The sequence below is a fragment of the Curcuma longa genome, chromosome 1 (assembly GCF_044706935.1).
Source record: "Curcuma longa cultivar G26 ecotype Majalengka, Jawa Barat chromosome 1, ITB_CL_G26_1.1, whole genome shotgun sequence".
Taxonomy (NCBI): domain Eukaryota; kingdom Viridiplantae; phylum Streptophyta; class Magnoliopsida; order Zingiberales; family Zingiberaceae; genus Curcuma; species Curcuma longa.
Genome location: NC_133861.1, coordinates 11,749,988 through 11,764,260, shown reverse-complemented (window position 1 = coordinate 11,764,260; position 14,273 = coordinate 11,749,988). Strand labels below are relative to the sequence as shown.

General features: G+C 35.3%; 1 pseudogene; it reads left to right on the top strand.

Annotated features, from left to right (window-relative positions):
- Positions 1-958: 958 nt before the first annotated feature.
- LOC141844711 (heat shock protein 90-5, chloroplastic-like) lies at positions 959-14,217 on the top strand (annotated as a pseudogene).
- Positions 14,218-14,273: the final 56 nt, after the last annotated feature.

Here is a 14,273-nt window from a genome sequence, read left to right as displayed (position 1 = left end):
TAAAGCCTAAATTGTGTTGTTAATTCAATAATTGCCTTTAAAATCGTTTGGCCTATTAATCGAGGAACCCTAAGATTTTGTTCCAGAACCTTCTACTCTATATCACGCTTCTCACTTACCCCATCCAGAAGCCAGCTCCTATTCTCCGGCGAGGTCATGGTGCCTGTGCTTTCCCGATGCATCTTGGGCACTTCCTCTACCGGCTCCCTCCACCCGCCTCTTGCCACTTCGAGGCTCAGTTTCGGTCGAGCTCTGGGGTCCTGGAACTCCGCGTTCCTTCCTCTGCCACTCCAATCCAGAAGCGGATTTACTTCGGCGGGGTTGAGATGCAAGGTGGGTCGGAGGGGCCGCCGGATAGGCAGTCGAAGAAGCTTCAGGGGAGAGGTTTGAGTACCAGGCTGAGGTAGGTCGTCGTATCTTCTGCATTTTACTTGCTATCTTGGATTTAAATTTCTATTTCGTAATTTTTTTTGTCGATTTAGTTTGTTCTTTGTGCATTTTTTGTTGTTGGGTTGCTTTTTGTCCGTGGGTTCAACTATAGAACTTGACTCTTTGAGCAGGACATCTCAGGTTCTCCTGATATATTTCAGATGAAAGGGGGTTTTTCTAACTAAGGAAGATTTCCGTGTTGACGACATTTTTGATAAAGAGAATTAGACAAAATAGTTATGACACCTTAATGTTCAGCGAATTTTATGTTCGTAACAATTTAGATTCTTCTTAGCTCTCTGGATAGACTTGTAATCCTGTTAGGTTTTAAGTTTATTCTTGCATGCGCTGTGTTAATGATAAGAAAATTGTCTTGATATTTCCAATTTTCGTTGCAATTTTGTTATGACAAGTGATATGCACACTATTGAAGTTGCTAGTTTCTAAGCATTGGTTTGGTCTTCTGTATTAGTTTCAACTTTCAATTATAATTTTTAAAAATAATTTTATACTTTGTGGCTTTGTACTTTGAGATGTTGGTTAAATGCAGGTCAGTCGGCTGTTGGATTGATTGTCCATAGTCTGTATAGTCACAAAGAGGTGTTTCTCAGGGAACTTGTAAGGTTGGTTTAGATATTTCTATTTTATCCTGTATGTTGATTAGACTGACTGATTGCTAATAAAAAAATGTGATATTTTTCTAGTCGATTTCCTTGCTATGTTTGTTGGAAATACAATATAATATCAATATTTGGGTATATAGATAGTACCATGAAAGCATTAATTTTATTAGTGTTGTTGGTGCATCATGCATTTTGCATGGTTGGTTAAGGTTGAGAGTTATAGTTATGTGTTCTCTTGCTGTTTTTACACAATCCGTACATATTCTATCATCTTAAAACTAATACTACAAAAAAAGTAATATCAATTCCTTAATATGGTCTCAAGTGGGAAAGCTTGATGGATTTTTCTTTTATATATTACTTCCTTTAACTGCAATGTTTGTTCAGGTCGTCTTTGTTGTGGTCTTAGATGGATTGTGCTGAAAGCATCATTTTGCAACAAGTGATTGTTGAATAATAAACTTAATTTTTGTTCATTAACTCTAGAGAATATTCCTAGAGCATATTCTTAGCATTTAGTCATGAACAGTTATTTAAGTGTCTCTTAAAGAGTTACTTATGTGTCCTTTAAAGAGTCACTTTTATGTATATAAATATGCCCTTGTAGTTGACATTTGAGAATACAATCAAGTAGATTAATAGACAATTGTTATTGAGTTCTCCTCCATTCTCTCTCTCTCTACAAAGATCTTTTTCTTCATTCTCTCCAATAAAGTGGTATTAGAGCCAAGTTCGAAGTGCTCAAGTGATGGCCAACAATGGAGTTTCTTCTTTTCACTTTCCCTATCTCACAAAGGAGAATTATGAGACATGGTGCCTAAGGATGAAAGCATTGCTTGGTTCTCAAGATATTTGGGAGATTGAAGAGAAAGGCTGTGAGAAGCCTCAAAATGAAGATAATTTATCTCAAGCAGAGAAGAATTCTTTGTCAAAGGCAAAGAAGAAGGATCAACAAGCCCTCACCCTCATCCATCAATGTTTAGATGATTCCATGTTCGAGAAGGTGGCCGATGCTACTACTTCAAAAGAAGCTTGGGAGATATTGGCAAAGGCTCTTCAAGGTGTTGACAAAGTAAAGAAAGTCAAACTTCAATCACTAAGGCGTGATTTTAAAGCATTACAAATGAAAGAGTCAGAATCAATCATGGATTATTGTTTGTTGGTGAAGGCAATTGTCAATCAATTGAAGAGATATGGAGATAAGATAGAAGATGTATGCATAGTGGAAAAGGTGCTTCACTCTTTAATTCCTAAATTTGACTATATGGTGTGTGTCATTGAAGAAACAAAAGATTTAGATTCAATGGCTAGTGAAGAATTGGAGGGCTCATTACAAGCCCATGAAGAAAAGATGAAAAGAAGACAAGAAGAGTCTTTGGAGCAAGTTCTCAAAGTCAAGGCTACACTAAAAAATGATGAAAGTGGCCATAATTATTTTCAAGGTCATGGTCGAGGAAGAGGCCGTGAACGAGGAAGAGGACATGGACATGGCCAAAATGGACCAAGTGAGGGAAAAAGAGACAACTTTAATTAAGAAAGAAGTCAATCATCACCTAGATACTGTGGAAGAGCAAGAGGAAAAGGATAAGGTTATTATCCAACTTCAAATGGAAGAAGGTATGGCAAGTCTAAAGTTGAATGTTACACTTGCCATAAAATGGATCATTATGCTTGGGAATGTCATAATTTTACTAATGATATTAAAGAAGAGGCTCATCTTGTTGCTAACAATCAAGAATTTGAAGAGTCAACTCTATTGCTACAAATCAAGGAAAAAGAAAAAGGTGATAACAATTTATGGTATTTGGATAATGGTGCAAGCAATCATATGTGTGGGTACAAAGATAAATTTGTAGAGCTTAATGAGAAAGTAAAATGCGTTGTTTCTTTTGGAGACTCTTCAAAAATTCATATTGAAGGGAAATATACAATTCTCATCTCTTCTAAGGATGGCGGTCATAAAATAATATCAGATGTTTACTTTGTGCCAAATTTAAGGAATAACATTATAAGCTTGAGTTAACTACTTGAAAAAGGTTGTGAGATTCTTATGAAGAATAACTATCTTTGGCTTAGAGATCAAAATGCTAATTTGCTTGCTAAGGTTGCTATGTCAAAGAACAAGATGTTTACTTTGAATAGTAAGACAATTGAAGCAAAGTGTTTGAAGGCTAATGTGCAAGATGAAGCATGGCAAGCACATGAGATTCGGTCATTTGAACTTTGGAGCATTAAAGGCCATGGGAGAAAAGAATATGGTGAAAGGTATGCCTTTGATCAACTATCCAAATCATTTATGTGAAGCATGTCTTCTTGGGAAACATGCTAGGAAGAGTTTTCCAAAAGAAGCAACATTCAGAGCGACAATGCAATTAGAACTTGTGCATGCAGATGTAGGTGGACCGATCAATCCTTCTTCATTTGTTAAGAGTAAATATTTTTTGCTTTTTATTGATGATTTTAGCAGAAAAACTTGGGTTTATTTTCTTAAGCAAAAATCAGAAGTTTTTAATGCTTTCAAAAGTTTCAAGACTCTTGTTGAAAAAGCGAGTGGAAAAAATATCAAAGCTCTGAGGTCTGATTGAGGAGGCGAATTTATGTCCAAAGAGTTCAATAACTTTTGTGAAACTTCTGGAATTCGACATCCTTTGATAGTTCTAGATCACCACAATAAAATGGAGTAGCCGAGAGGAAGAATAGAACAATTTTTAACATGGCAAGATGTGTGCTAAAAGTCAAAAATATGCCAAAGGAGTTTTGGGCGGAAGCTATTTCTTGTGCAGTTTACTTATCTAATCGCTCTCCAACATTGAATATTAAAGATCAAACTTCTCAAGAAGCATGGAATGGAAGAAAGTCAAATGTCAAACATTTACGTGTTTTTGGGAGCATTGCATATGCTCAAGTACCGCAACAAGAGAGGTCCAAGCTTGATGATCGAAGTGTCAAATATGTCTCTATTGGATATGATTTACATTCCAAAGGCTACAAGTTATACAACTCGAGCAATAATAAAATGGTGATAAGTCGAGATGTTGAATTTGCTGGAAAAGCATCTTGGAATTGGGAAGTTCAAGAAGAGAAAACATATAATTTTCTTCTATATTTTGGAGAAGTAGAGTATGCTATAGTTTACAACTCAACTCAACCACCTACTTTCCATGGAACACCTCAAAGGATGAGAAGTTTGGAAGATATTTATGCTGAAACTCATGAAATTAATGCTTCTATGTGTTTTTTTTGTAAATTCAGAACCCCTGACCTTTGTAGAAGTAGTGAAAAATGAACAATGGAGGCTTGCAATGGATGAAGAAATAAATGCAATTCATAAGAATGATACATGGGAATTGATGACACTTTCAAAAGAAAAGCAAGCTATTGGTGTGAAATGGATCTACAAGATAAAGAAGAATGCAAAAGGAGAAGTTCAAAAATACAAAGCTTGTCTTGTTGCAAAAGGGTTTAGTCAGCAACCAGGTATCGATTATAATGAAGTTTTTACTCCAGTTGCTTGTTTAGAAACTATTCGATTGATTATTGCATTGGTTGCATAAAGACAATGGAATATTTTTCAGTTAGATGTCAAGTCAGCTTTCTTGAATGGCAAGTTAGAAGATGTTTATATAGAACGCCCATTAGGTTATATTGCCAAAGGACAAGAAAACAAAGTTCTGAAGTTGAAGAAGGCTTTGTAGGGATTAAAACAAGCCCCTAGAGCTTGGTACAACAGAATTGATGAATATTTTAAATTTAAAGGCTTTATAAAGTGTCCACATGAAAATGGTCTCTATGTTAAAGAAAAAGAGAATGGTGATCTAATAATTGTTTGTATGTTGATGATCTAATTTTTACAGGGAGCAATTCAATAATGTTTGATGAATTAAAGAAAGATATGACTGCTGAATTTGACATGACAGATATTGGGATAATGTCATATTATCTTTGCATTGAGGTAAAGCAAATTGAAAATGGTATCTTTATTTCTCAAAAGGGATATGCAAATAAAATCTTGCAGGAATTTGGTATGAAAGATTGTCAAACAGTTGGCACCCCTATTGAATGTGGAGTCAAGTAATCCAGATTCGATAATGGTAAAAAGGCCAATCCAATATTATATAGAAAGTTTATTGGAAATTTGAGGTACTTGACATGTTCTAGACCTGATATTTTTTATGGAGTTGGACTTATCAGTCGTTATATGGAGTCCCCAACTCAATCTCATATGAAGGCTGCTAAAAGAATATTGAGATATGTTAAGGGAACTTTGGATTATGGTTTAATTTATTCATTTTCTGAGAATTGCAAGTTAGTTGGATACAGTGATAGTGATTGGGGAGGAGATATTGATGATAGAAAAAGCACTTCTGATTTTCTATTTTGCATTGGCAATACTGCATTCACTTGGAGTTCAAAGAAACAACTGATTGTGACGTTGTCAACTTGTGAAGCAGAATATGTAGTTGCTGCTGCTTGTCATGCTATATGGTTGAGAAAATATTGAAGATAATGCATTTTTCATAAGAAGAAACTACTAAAATTTTCATTGATAATAAGTCACCTATTGCTTTGGGAAAGAATCCTATTTTTCATGATAGGAGCAAGCATATTGATACAAGATATCATTTTATTAGAGAAAGTATCATTGGAAATGAAGTTCAACTAAAGTATGTGAAGACACGATCTAGTTGCTGATATTTTCACCGAAGCATTGAAGTTTGAAGATTTTGCAAGATTAAGAGCAAAACTCGGAGTGACAAAAAATTTAAGTTTAAAGGGGGATGTTGAATAATAAACTTAATTTTTGTTCATTAAATATTCCTAGAGCATATTCTTAACATTTAGTCATGAATATTCCTATAGCATATTCTTATACATTTAGTCATGAAGAGAACAATGGTATCAAAGTTAAGTGATGGCCAACAATGGAGTTTCATCTTTTCATTTTCCCCATTTCACCAAGGAGAATTATGAGATATGGTGTCTAAGGATGAAAGCATTGCTTGGTTCTCAAGATGTTTGGGAGATTGTGGAGAAAGTCTATGAGAAGCCGCAAAATGAAGATAATTTATCTCAAGCAGAGAAGGATTCTTTGTCAAAGACAAAGAAGAAGGATCAACAAGCCCTCACCCTCATCCATCAATGTTTGAATGATTCCATGTTCGAGAAGGTGGCCGATGCTACTACTTAAAAAGAAGCTTGGGAGATATTGGCAAAGACTCTTCAAGGTGTTGACAAAGTAAAGAAGGTCAAACTTCAATCAGTAGGGCGTGATTTTGAAGCATTACAAATGAAAGAGTTAGAATCAATCATGGATTATTGTTCGCTAGTGAAGGCAATTGTCAATCAATAGAAGAGATATGGAGACAAGATAGAAGATGTACGCATATTGGAAAAGGTGCTTCGCTCTTTAATTCCTAAATTTAGCTATATGGTGTGTGTCATTGAAGAAACAAAAGATTTAGATTCAATGACTATTGAAGAATTGGAGGGCTCATTACAAGCCCATGAAGAAAAAGATGAAAAGAAGACAAGAAGAGTCTTTGGAGCAAGTTCTCAAAGTCAAGGCTACACTAAAAAATGATGAAAGTGGTTACAATTATTTTCGAGGTCGTGGTTGAGGAAGTAGCTATGGACGAGGAAGAGGACATGGACATGGCCAAAATGGACCAAATGAAGGAAAAGGAGACAACTTTAATCAAGAAAGAAGTCAATCATCACCTAGATACTATGGAAGAGCAAGAGGAAAAGGACAAGACTATTATCCAACTTCAAATGCAAGAAGGTATGACAAGTTTAAAGTTGAATGTTACACTTTCCATAAAATGGGCCATTATGTTTGGGAATGTCATAATTCTACTAATAATATTAAAGAAAAGGCTCATCTTGTTACTAACAATCAAGAATTTGAAGAGTCAACTCTATTGCTACAAATTAAGGAAGAAGAAAAAGGTGATAACAATTTATGGTATTTGGATAATGGTGCAAGCAATCATATGTGTGGGTACAAAGATAAATTTGTAGAGCTTAATGAGAAAGTAAAATGCGTTGTTTCTTTTGGAGACTCCTCAAAAATTCATATTGACGGGAAAGGTACATTTCTCGTCTCTTCTAAGGATGGCGGTCATAAAATAATATCAGATGTTTATTTTGTGCCAAAATTAAGGAATAACATTATAAGCTTGAGTCAACTACTTGAAAAAGGTTGTGAGATTCTTATGAAGAATAACTATCTTTGGCTTAGAGATCAAAATGCTAATTTGCTTGCTAAGGTTGCTATGTTAAAGAACAGGATGTTTACTTTGAATATTAAGACAATTGAAGCAAAGTGTTTGAAGGCTAATGTGCAAGATGAAGCATGACAAGCACATGAGATTTGGTCATTTGAACTTTGGAGCGTTAAAAGCCATGGGAGAAAAGAATATGGTGAAATGTATGCCTCTGATCAACTATCCAAAATCATTTATGTGAAGTATGTCTTCTTGGAAAACATGCTAGGAAGAGTTTCCAAAAGAAGCAACATTCAGAGCGACAATGCAACTAGCAGATGTCTGTTGACCGATCAATCCTTCTTCATTTGGTAAGAGTAAATATTTTTTGTTCTTTATTAACGATTTTAGCAGAAAAACTTGGGTTTATTTTCTTAAGCAAAAATCAGAAGTTTTTAATGCTTTCAAAAGTTTCAAGACTCTTGTTGAAAAAGCGAGTGGAAAAAATATCGAAGCTTTGAGGTCTGATCGAGGAGGCAAATTCATGTCCAAAGACTTCAATAACTTTTGTGAAACTTTTGGAATTCGACGTCCTTTGACAGTTCCTAGATCACCACAACAAAATGGAGTAGTCGAGAGGAAGAATAGAACTATTCTTAACATGGCAAGATGCATGCTAAAAGTTAAAAATATGCCAAAGGAGTTTTGGGCCGAAGCTATTTCTTGTGCAGTTTACTTAGCTAATCGCTCTCCAACATTGAATATTAAAGATCAAACTCCTCAAGAAGCATGGAATGGAAGAAAGCCAAATGTCAAACATTTACAAGTTTTTGGGAGCATTGCATACGCTCGAGTACCGCAACAAGAGAGGTCTAAGCTTGATGATCGAAGTGTCTAATATGTTTTTATTAGATATGATTTACATTCCAAAGGCTACAAGTTATACAACCCTAGCAATAATAAAGTGGTGATAAGTCGAGATGTTAAATTTGCTGAAGAAGCATCTTGGAATTGGGAAGTTCAAGAAGAGAAAACTTATAATTTTCTTCTATACTTTGGAGAAGTAGAGGATGCTATAGTGCCAATACAAAATACAACTCAACCACCTACTTTCCAAGAAGACCATCCAACTGAAACACCTCAAAAGATGAGAAGTTTGGAAGATATATATGCTGAAACTCGTGAAATTAATGATTCGATGTGTTTTTTTGTAGATTCAGAACCCCTGACCTTTGAAGAAGCAGTGAAAAATGAACAATAGAGGCTTGCAATGGATGAAGAAATAAATGCAATTCATAAGAATGATACATGGGACTTGATGACACTTCCAAAAGAAAAGCAAACTATTGGTGTGAAATGGATCTACAAGATAAAGAAGAATGCAAAAGGAAAAGTTCAAAAATACAAAGCTCATCTCGTTGCAAGAGGGTTTATTCAGCAACCAGGTATCGATTATAATGAAGTTTTTACTCCAGTTGCTTATTTAGAAATTATTTGATTGATTATTGCATTGGTTGCACAAAGACACTGGAATATTTTTCAGTTAGATGTCAAGTCAGCTTTCTTGAATGGCAAGTTGGAGGAAGATATTTATATAGAACGACCATTAGGATATATTGCCAAAAGACAAGAAAACAAAGTTCTGAAGTTGAAGAAGGCTTTGTATGGATTAAAACAAGCCCTGGAGATTGGTACAACAGAATTGATGAATATTTCAAATTTAAAGGCTTCATAAAGTGTCCACATGAATATGGTCTCTATGTTAAAGAAAAAGAAAATGGTGATATGATAATTGTTTGTTTATATATGTTGATGATCTAATTTTTACTGGGAGCAATTCAATAATGTTTGATGAATTAAAGAAAGATATGACTGTTGAATTTGAACAAATATTGGGATAATGTCATATCATCTTGGCATTGAGGTATTGAAAATGGTATCTTTATTTCTCAAACGGGATATACAAATAAAATCTTGCACAAATATGTTGAATGTGGGGTCAAGTTATCCAGATGATGATGGTAAAAAGGTCATATCTTGTTGGAAATTTGAGGTACTTGACATGTTCTATTGATATTTTTTATGGAGTTGGATTTATCAGTTGTTAATGGAGTCCCCAACTCAATCTCATATGAAGGCTGCTAAAAGAATATTGAGATATGTTAAGGGAACTTTGGATTATGGTTTAATTTATTCATTTTCTGAGAATTGTAAGTTAGTTGGATACAGTGATAGTGATTGGGGAAGAGATATTGATGATAGAAAATGCACTTCTGGTTTTCTATTTTGCACTGGCAATACTACATTCACTTGGAGTTCAAAGAAACAACCAATTGTGACGTTGTCAACTTGTGAAGCAGAATATGTAGCTGTTGCTGCTTGTGTTTGTCATACTATATGGCTGAGAAAATATTGAAGATAATGCATTTTTCACAAGAAGAATTACTGAAATTTTCATTGATAATAAGTCAACTATTGCTTTGGGAAAGAATCCTATTTTTCATGATAGGAGCAAACATATAGATACAAGATATCATTTTATTAGAGAAAATATCATTGGAAATGAAGTTCAACTAAAGTATGTGAAGACACAAGATCAAGTTGCTGATATTTTCACCAAAGCATTGAAGTTTGAAGATTTTGTAAGATTAAGAGCAAAACTCGGAGTGACAAAAAGTTTAAGTTTAAAGGGGGATGTTGAATAATAAACTTAATTTTTGTTCATTAACTCTAGAGAATATTCCTAGAGCATATTCTTAGCATTTAGTCATGAAGAGTTACTTAAGTGTCTCTTAAAGAGTTACTTATGTGTCCCTTAAAGAGTCACTTTTATGTGTATAAATATGCCCTTGTAGTTGACATTTTAGAATACAATAAAGTAGATTAATAACAATTGTTATTGAGTTCTCCTCCATTCTCTCTCTCCACAAAGATCTTTATCTTCATTCTCTCCAACAGTGATATGGTAGCTGTGAATGATGTTACTCATCTTCGGTGACATTAACATTGCTCCAAAAAATTTGCTACAGAAATTTGTTGGAGTGTTGTGCTTTTGTGTAACCCAAGTATGTTTTTGTATTTATGTTATGATTGCTGGCTGGCATACCTGATTTTTATGAGGTTGAAGTTCGCTTCTGTGTTAAGGAACAATCATCTTTTCATTTTCTTTTAACTGCACTGAGTTTTTTTTTGTTTCTTTTTTTTTTCTTTCATGAATTATTGGTCATAAGATATATATACATTTGAGATTTGTCCTCAGGCTTTCTTTCAAGTGTTTTTAGCACAATGAAGATGGGTGCTTTTATTGACATCTTATTCTGATGTGGTTTGGTTAAATATAGTATGTTAGCATTATACAGCAATGCAAGTGATGCTCTGGGGTGTGACAGATTCCTGGCTAATAAGTGATGCAGGTGACCTGGAAATTCACATCAAGTCTGATCCAGATAGTGGGACTATAACAATTATGTATTTCGTTTCTTTTCCCTTCACTTCTGTAGTTCTTATGACAGAGTTATGTAAGCAGTTTGCTTAAACTGACAGAGATACTAGTATTGGAATGACCAAAGAAGAGCTGATTGATTGCCTTGGAACTATTGCTCAGAGTGGAACATCAAGGTTTTTTAAAGCTCTAAAGGTATCCCTTTTTTTCGTTTTTTTGTTCTTCTCCTTAAGGTTTCATCATCCTCTTTTGCCACCTTGATCATCACCAGTTTGTACTATTTCACATTTTTTTATTGGATGATGATTAGGAAAACAAAGACCTTGGGTCAGATAATGGATCGATTGGTCCGTTTGGTGTTGGTTTTTATTCAGCATTCCTTGTTGCTGAAAGGGTACACATTTTGTTATGGCACTTCCTGTCTACTTGGTAGATGAAAGATGTCTGATGGTGCTCTATGGGTGCTAAATTATTTTTGCTTAATGCTGAAGTTGTGGTGTCAACAAAAAAAAGCCCAAAATCTGATAAACAGTATGTATGGGAAGCAGTTGCTGATAGTAGTTCATATGTCATAAGAGAAGAAACTGATCCTGAGAAGTTAATAAAACTTGGAACTCAGATCACCCTGTTTTTAAGAGTATGGATACTTGATCTTTCTGCGGCCCCTAAAAGCTGAGTTCTTGTATTCTATAGTTCTCATCTTTTTTCCTCTTATTATCAGCCCAATGATAAGTTTGAATTTGCAGATCCATCACGTATCCAAGGATTGGTCAAAAAAATCTCTCAAATTGTTTCCTTCCCCATATATACATGGAAGGAGAGGAAGCCAAACCTGAGGTAGGGATTCTTCTGCATGATTCAATTGCTTTTATGGGCAACCTGATATCTCACTTTCTGCTTACTGGCAGGGCGAGAAGAAAAAGAAGTAAACTGTGACTGAGAAGTATTGGGACTGGGAATTAGCAAATGAGATCAAACCTATATGGGTAGGTTTGAGTATTTGTTATCTGAAAATGCTATTCATGACTTGAGTCACTTGGATTCCTTATACATGACGTGTTGGGTTTTTTCATGGACCTGTAATAAGCCACATTGTTGTTAACTATCAGATGCGAAATCCAAAGGAAGTCAAGAAAGACGAACATAATGAGTTCTACAAAAAGGCATTCAATGAGTTCCTGGATCCTCTTGCTTACACCCACTTCACCACAGAGGTATTTTGTAACTAAATATATCTTGAGAGATTCTGGAAAGCAGAGAAAGAATCAATATGCAGATAAATTTGACATAGTTTCTTTACTAAACCGGGTGAGGTGGAATTTAGAAGTGTTCTATATATACCTGGAATGACACCTCTAAATAACGAGGATATTGTAAATCCCAAGACAAAAAATATCCGCTTGTACGTCAAGCGTGTTTTCATCTCTGATGACTTTGATGGTGAACTGGTGAGCTTAAAATAAATCATTTCTTGTTTGGAGATACATGTAGTTGTATTGTTTATAAACACTTAACAATTTATATACCTCAATGTGCTGATGATTAGTCCAAATTTTCAGTTTCCTCGGTACTTGAGTTTTGTAAAGGGTGTAGTTGATTCAAATGACCTTCCTCATGTATTACGTGAGATCCTTCAAGAAAGTCGAATTGTAAGTTGTTTATTTTTGATAAATATCTCCTAGCTGCTGTTGACTACTACTGTTGCTGTTAACAGGTAAGAATTATGCGAAAGAGACTTGTCAGGAAGACATTTGACATGATTCAAGAATTATCTGAAAGCAAAGACAAAGAGGTATCTAATTGTAATGGGCAGTACTTTCATTTACTTCTGCACCATTAGTCATATGTGTCTGTTGCAGGACTATAAGAAGTTTTGGGAGAATTTTGGCAAGCTTATCAAATTGGGTTGTATTGAGGACTCTGGAAATCACAAGCGGTTGACACCTTTGCTGCACTTTTACTCTTCCAAGAGTGAGGAAGAATTGATTAGTTTGGATCAATATGTTGAAAATATGAGTGAGAACCAAAAGGCTATATATTACTTGGCAACAGACAAGTCTTAAAAGTGCCAAGACTGCCCCATTGCTAGAGAAATTTATTGAAAAGGATATCTAAGTAAGTATTAATTTAAATATTATATTGTTTCAATATTGAATCTTCTAGCACTCATGTTTGATCTACATGTATTGTATCTTGTGGAATCTATTGATGAAGTTGCCATACAGAATCTACAGACATGCAAAGAAAAGAAGTTTGTTGACATTAGCAAAGAAGATCTAGAGTTAGGCCAGTTTTCTCTAATATCTATGTTTCATGGAGCAACTTATATTACTTCATATTTGTAGATTATCAACTCCATCCACGCATAGCTGATTGAAATATCCATTGCAGGGGATGAGATGAGGTAAAGGAATGAGAAGAAAAGCAAGAGTACAATCTGCTGTGTGACTGGATGAAACAGCAGCTCGGTGACAAGGTAGCAAAAGTCCAGGTTTCTAAGAGGCTTAGTTCCTCACCTTGTGTACTTGTTTCTGGCAAGTTTGGCTGGTCAGCAAACATGGAAAGGTATTGTCCTTTGCTTAGTTCAATTATCTTACAAATCTTAGGTTGATTTAGATGTGGTCTTTTGTTTTTTTTTTTTATTATTTGTGTGGATAAAATGGTTTCATCAAAAGAAATGTTTGCCTTTCGTAGACTTATGAAAGCACAGACGCTGGGTGATACATCAAGCTTGGAATTCACGAGTGGGAGAAAAATCTTGGAAATCAATCCTGATCGCCCTATTGTAAACGATTTAAATGTAAGATTTTTGATGGTCTTGTAAACAATGTGGGTTCACGACTTTGTAGACTCCATTGTTACCTGTTTATTTGATTGCAGGCTGCGTGCAAGAACGACCCAAGCAACACGGAAGCAAAGAGAGCTGTGGATCTACTATATGACACAGCACTGATATCCAGTGGCTACACTGTAAGCCATCTCGAGCTCTTTCTTCACTTTCCTATTGTAAGTGCTGCTGTAATCTTTGCACTCACAGTAAGGGGATATGCTACAGCCTGACAGTCCTGCCGAACTGGGAAACAAAATAAATGAGACGATGGCCATCGCACTTGGTGGAAGATGGGGGAGAACAGACTCAGAGGAGGCAGCGGGAGCTGATACAGAGGCAGCAAACTCTGAAGTTGTCTCTGAGACAACGGAGGCAGAGGTGGTTGAGCCATCCGAAGTGAGAATGGAGAACGACCTTGGAAGGATTAAGTCAAACTCAAGCAGATTATTAATTTGGATTTAGTAGGGGGGCCTTTCTGCCGAGAGGAGATAGTGTAGGTTGAGGGCATTCATTTTGTCATAACCCGTATAAGCAAAGCCTGGGTAACCCAGGAAACAAAAACTAAGCTAAGTTACTTTTGCGTTTCTTTTTTTGGTCTCAGATCATTAAATTTATGAAAGGGATACTGTGGTTCAGTTGATCTATACCCACTATCCTCCATCTGTGAGTTTGTAGTTAAAATTTTTAAAGGTGTCTTTGGTTTTTGATTTAAGTTATGATGCATTATCTGAATTACAAGGAAC